We start from the raw sequence: 6,728 nt of genomic DNA on the forward strand, positions 1-6,728 counted from the left end.
TTTTTTTCTGTTTTTCTATGCAAAAATGCATCATGACTTTTCCGACAATCCCATATTTTTATTATGTTTTGGCCTATTCAACCTCTCCAACTGAATGTACTTTTTACTAAGTGCCCCGTAACACAAAATAATCCTTTTTCTCAATGAAAACATCTTTTCTTTTACTTATAACAATAAAAAATTTATTACAGAAATTCATAGACAGTGTAATTAACCAGCGTAAGCCCTAAGATCAACAGGGTACTTTCTAATTAAAGTCAACTGGTGGTACGTGTAGAAAAGTTTTGTTTCTTAGTTTTTGGGTTCTTTTCCCCTTTGGTCTCCAAAGCATACCTTGTTCACTCTGGTAGTCTTTTGTTCCATGTGCTCTTAGAATAATTATTCGACAATTCAATAGACTTTCTAATACGTTTCTGACACTTGCTAAAAATTGCCCACTCATCCTTCTATTTGTAGCAAAGTGGCATCTTCTTGCCTCCAGAACACACTTCTCCATCATTCTAGATTCACTATTATCTAATGATTCATTCTTCTCGAGTCCTCAGCCAGAGTACTACTGAGGGCAGGTAGGGATTATCAGCCTCAATCAGGAGTTAGGATTACAAAGTTTTAACCCGGTTCACATGTATACATTTCTACCTCAGTTTCTCCACACAATCTCTCCTGTTGAGATAGGAGCCCTACCTTGACTGGATCTCTCTTCTGAGACATTTACCCTTCATCCCTCTCAGGAGCCAGGATTCTATACATATCCCACTCCACCTCCCTGAATTAACCAAACACACTTAGCCAACCCAGTTCTTATTACCATATTTTCATGAGGCACTCAGTGGTGCATGACACAAAGGACATAAATTATCGCAAGTGTCTAACACATAGTAAGTAAAACAGCTTTGATTACTGTCCCAAGAAGAGAAAAGACAAGCATGGATCTCCTATTCCTTTATCTCTGATCTCTTACCTTCCTCTTGCGATCACATCGAGATCACAAAGATAATTCAGAATAATCTCCTCATCCCAAGATCCTCAGTTCGACCACATCTGCAAAGTCCCCTCTGCAATATATTAGTCACAGGTTTCAGGGATTAGGATAAGGACATCTTTGGGGGTCTATTCAGCCTTCTTCAGGGAACAAGCCAAAACGAGCCTCTCTATATAAAATGCGAAGTCATATCTTCTTCTTTCTTAAAGCCCTGGTTGGCTCTTATGCTTGCAGTTCCACTAGAATTAAAACCTAAACTGGTTCCTCTGGGCTTTTAAAAAATGTTGAATTTTGAAAACAATCTCTGTACTTTGAGCTTTAAAAATGTCATTAGAACAGGGACAGAAGACATTTTGAAGACAAGGGAGAGGGTTTAGATTTAAGGTAAATCTCTATTTACATCAATTCATTTTAAATTCTGATATTTTCCTGGAAAGGCTTAATCAAGATGCCAAACCATGGGTAAAAATTTAAAAATGAATATGCTTTACATAAACAAAAAAAGAAAGAAGAAAAAACATGTTTACTTTTCATCTGTATCAGTTAAAAATTGTCACTGTTAAGACATACTGGACATACATGATTAATCAATGTTTTCAAAACTCTCCCATTTCTAACCATTCATTGGTGAATTCAAGTAGTATTTGATATATGATTTATTAAAAAATTGTTTGCTGACATTTGACCTCTGTTACAAAGCACAGCGGGTGGATATGTGAAGATATTTTCATTCAGTCATGGTCATTACTACAAAAGGCATGGTATTTTTATTAAAAACCAAGGCCCAGCTGTGGAAGTACCATGCTCAGCAATGCTACACGCCATGTGAAAGACTGAGGTTTGGTTCCTAGGTCAACCTGTTCATGCCATGTATGCATGCTTGTACCCACATCCTAGCTGGCTGGGAGAAGCTGGGAAAGAAAATCTAGCATGAGATCCTGTGAAGGGTTCTTGGCTTTCTCTCTATCAAGAAAGAAAAATAAAGAAATAAACATTTAGTAAAATAAAAAAATAATTAGGCTACATAGTGGAAAAAAATAAATAATTTTAAATATACATACTTTTTTTTTTTTTTTTTTTTTTAAATTTCAGACCAGCCAACGGTGGAGTGAGGGAGGTAGCTGGATCCCACATGGCCAGCCACACAGTTCAAGTTCTAGATCCATGGCTTGAAAAACATGCTGGGTGCATGTGTGCATGCCCAAAATCCTGAAAGGAAGGAGAAATGGAAGAGAACAGATTACAGGGCAACCATTTCCCATGGGGAGGGGGTTGTTCTGTCTCACTTTCCTTCTCTCTCTCTCTGTCTCTCTCTCCAGCAAATGCACACACACTCTAGCAATTATTTTTTTCCTTTTTAAATTTAAAATGTAATCTAATGTCCTGAGGGCAGAACATATTAAATAAAGTCTGGGCTACAGAATCAGATCTTCTCAATATGATTCACTAGCCCCGCAAGTTACTCGAATTCTGTAAATCCATTTTCCTATCTATAAATAATAGTGATATAGGTACTAGCTGTTACATTGTTTGTGAGGATTACATGGTCTAAAGTCAGATCTACATAGGGTTTAGCATATGACCAAACTTTCAACAAATTTGTTACCATGCTTATCATTTACTCTTCAATTTTACAGTTTAAGATTTTGAACAAATCATCTTCCCTGTCTCTCTCACAGATCACTGAGAACTCGAAACAAACACAGAAGTTGGGGTGGCTGCTGCTCTAAAGCGTTAGGTCCATCAGGTGACTCTTTGGACTTAGCAACTTAAGCTAAGTGGAAGCAGAAGTCCCTACAATGGACCAGAGGTTTCCTCAGTCCTCCCCTGAGGGCATTTGCCCCTTCTCTTCGAATCAGCCACTCCCACATTGCCTTTCTTGCTGTTTCTGGGGCCGCCATCTTTGTTTCTGCCTACAGGGTCCTTTATCCCTGCTCCTTTCTCCAGCTGAAACATCTTACCTTGGAAATCTGCTAATGCAACACCCCTTTCAAGTCCTGAGCAACAAGGCCTTCCCTGAGCACCCTGGGTAAAACAGCCCGTTACCCTACACAGCATTCCTGATCACTTTCTACTTGATATTTTTGCCAAAGCCCTCATCCCCTTTCTGTGATGTTATAAATCACCTATTTAGCTTATCTGTTTTCTGTCTTTCACATCAGTGTACAAGCTCTAAGAAATCCAGGAGTTTTCTTCTCTTTGTTCTCTTCCCTCTATCCCCTTTGCCTAGAACAATGCCACACAGATGTGAGGTATTCTTGTGCCCTTGTTCAAACGGATGCTTTCATTTTTCTTTTCTTTTCTTTTTCCATTTTACTTTTGCCTGAGGGTGCGTGTGATCACAGGAGAGAGAGAGCAAGCACTGCTTTCACTTTCAAGCAAGCACTGCTTTCCGGACCCACCAGTCATTGCAAAACTTCCCCACCGTCCTTTGAAAAGCATCCTCTGTTTTTCTACTTTCCATTGTCATAAATGGTTTGCAGGGCTTCCCTTATAATAATTTTCACACATCCCTGGCTTATATGCTTTCTCTCCAAATTTTCACAGGATAAGACAAAATATGGGAGCCAGAGAGTGGTGCAGCAGTAAAACCTGATGCACTGTGAGTCTGACCTACTTGGTAAGGTTCCAGGTTCATACCTGGAGCCATCTCTGAGTATGTCAAACACACAGATGTTCATGACCTGGGCCAGCTGGGGGTTAGGATCATGGTGTTTGGACCCTTTTGGGAGTGCTCTCTCTCTCCCTTTTGAAATGAATAAATAAATCTTAAAAAAGAAAAAGAGCAATTGTCACTGGAACAGCTGCTACAATGGAACAGTTCCAATGGAACTCCTTATTGCAAACTGAAAAAGCAAATTCTCTCCTTATAATAGTCATCTCCTCCTATTGATGTTATACAGCTAACCACACATTTTCCCACTTAACACATGTGCTAGTGATGATGCTCTGGAGTACCTACTACAATCCCTATTTCACAGATGAGGGAACAGAGCTCAATGAGCTTAAGGAAACCTATAGACGGTTAGTACGTCCCAAGAAGAGTGATTTGAACTTAGAGATGTCTCTCTCCAAAGTCTGAGTTCTTGGCACTCTGCTGTATTGCCTCTTCAGCTGTGGAACATCTGACATGCTTTTCAGTGTCTTGAAGTCGAAAACCACGTTCTCTTCTCAGATCCCTAGAGAAAACTTGGTACTTGAAGTATATATGAAAGTATCTCTACTGTGTACAAATTTCAGTAAAGGCAAATGCTTTCTTTTTCTGCTTCTTATCATATGTGCAAACTTTATATATAGCTTTGTAGCACAGAATCCTCTGGGTTGTGGTAGAAGGCTGTCATCACTTTTGCTCATAAAGGGATGGTGTAAGAATAACCAGGATATTCATTTAAGATTGAAGTTGGACCGAGAAGAAACTGATTTATAAAGCTGATAAAAAACAGAACAAAGAGCTACTACTAAAGAATGTAAGTACTGGGGATAAAAAGTAAAAATAAATAAAACAGAAGAAAGAAGAATTCAAGAGACTCAAAAATACTGGAGTCAGCATAGGTGCTCTGTACAAAGGAAGAAGTGAAAATAAAATAGAGAAAACATCCTACATATAAGAAAAAAAGTCTTCCGGAGAAGTCATAGCAGATCACATGGAACGCTCTCGAGGGTGGAGTCCAGTTGCCACCATATCCTAGAGGGGCTCCTTTGCCTGACATCCCAATGTGCATACTATATCTTCCCACACAACGAATGCTCACACAGAAAGAGGAGACTTGGAGCCCAGCCAAGAAGGCCTGCCAGCCCACCGGAACACAACCTGTATTTTATTCCTGCACTTTTATTGGGATCATTATTTTACCCTCAAGAACAGAATCTTTTCAAAACCTATCCCCAACACTTCCTGTTAGGGCTATCTGAAAAGGATCAGGGATCAACTCCTCTGCTCTCACACTATGCTCTTCAGTTGAGCACATTATCTTTAACCATTATGTCTAAAAGGCTGGAACCTAATAATAGCAGGAAAACGCTACCATGTCCAGCAGAAAGTACTGCCTAAATAACTTCCACTGATCTCCAAAGATATTTTGTAGCTGGGGTCTTGTGTCTTTCTCCTATTAAAAAACAATTTTTTTAAAAAATTCTGAAGTAGAGCCCTAATGTTTGCCCAATTATAGGTTTCTCGAGAATAGTAATTATGCACCTAATTGGCAAATCACTTCATCATGTACTTCATATTGCTCGTTTTGATGAATAACTCTTTTTACTAAGTTGCAATGTGCAAATATACTCGAGAGCTAGGAAAAGTTAAAGCTTTTTAAGCTAACAATTATACTTTAATCAAAACCTATAAAAACATAATTTTAAAATTTGATTTCCTCATTACATAGGGTACGTATTCAGGACACATTGATCTTTTGCCCTTTTCTTTATTTGCAATTGACGTGGCACCAGTGAATGCATGTTCTAGCAGTCGGTGTACCAATCATCCTTAACTCTAACTGCTCTGTGTCACAGACCAGGGAGACGTGGAGGCAGACCAGGGACATGTGGAAGCAAGTGCCAGCTTTAGCTAAAGTCGTCAACATCCAATCACTTAGGCTCACCTCCTGCTTCAACATATTTGGAGAGCCTTGGGTCCAATTATTAGTGCAAAGCTCTAATATTAGAAAAGATGGGATTTGGGGTGGCCCTTACACAATGAGAAAAACATTCTAAACTATTATGAAAGAGGTGGAGGTTCTTTTTTTAAAGAATTGTTTTATTTAACTTTATCTATTTACTTGTTTATCTATTTATTTTAATCTTACCAGAGAGAGATGGAAAGTGAGAAAGCAAGCTGCCAGGTCTGGGACTTGAATCGTAGTCGCCCATGTAGGAGTCCAATGTCCAGAACTACCACGCCACCTGCCAGCCCCAAAAGAGATGGAGTTTCTTAAAAGATCAAAAAAAAAAAAATTAACCCAGGACCAGCAGTTAGCGTAATGGCTATGTCACTGGACTCCCATGTAGTCGCCCGCGGTTCGAGTCCCGGAGCCGGTGGCTTAACTCACGCCAGGCGCGTGTGCGTGCGTGCCCAAGATCCTGAGAGGAGAATGGAGAAGGGATTGCAGCGTGGCCATCCCCCTGGGGGGAGGTGATTTCTCGCTTTCTATCTCTCTGTCTCTCTCTGGTGAGCGCACGTGCCCTATAGCAAAAACCTCTCAAAAAAAAAAAAAATTAACCAGAAGTGAAATTTTTGTATACTCAATAAACTCTTTTCTATTACATTTATTTGAAACAGATTAGATGACCAAAACCAAAAATACATTCATTTAGAAACCCATTCTCAAGGCCTATCGATGTGCTATAAAAATAGGCACCTGCTGAAGGACAATGAACAAATAAAAATAGCTGGCCTACAAATGTGAAGCATCATGACATTTACAGGATGATTTATGCTGATCTTCAGCTTCTAAAATGAGGCTGGCATTCACAAACAACTCCAGCCTTAACTGTTCATTTTACTTTCTTGACAGTGGTGCTAGCACCACCAGTGATGTAACTAGATCTTGATTGAACTTCTGTTCATTTTCATTGAAGAGTGTCTCATTAAGGTGATCCTAATTGTTAACTTTTTGGTGTGCTTGCTATGTTCACTTAAGTGCTTGGCACTTATTTGTCCATTTAATCCTCATAACAAGACCATTAGAACTTCTCCCAATGGCTTGTGCTGATGTCTGATGAGTTTATATATGTAAAGTGCTTAGTTCCT

This window comes from Tupaia chinensis, unplaced genomic scaffold (assembly GCF_000334495.1).
Source record: "Tupaia chinensis unplaced genomic scaffold, TupChi_1.0 Scaffold000127_1, whole genome shotgun sequence".
NCBI lineage: Eukaryota > Metazoa > Chordata > Mammalia > Scandentia > Tupaiidae > Tupaia > Tupaia belangeri.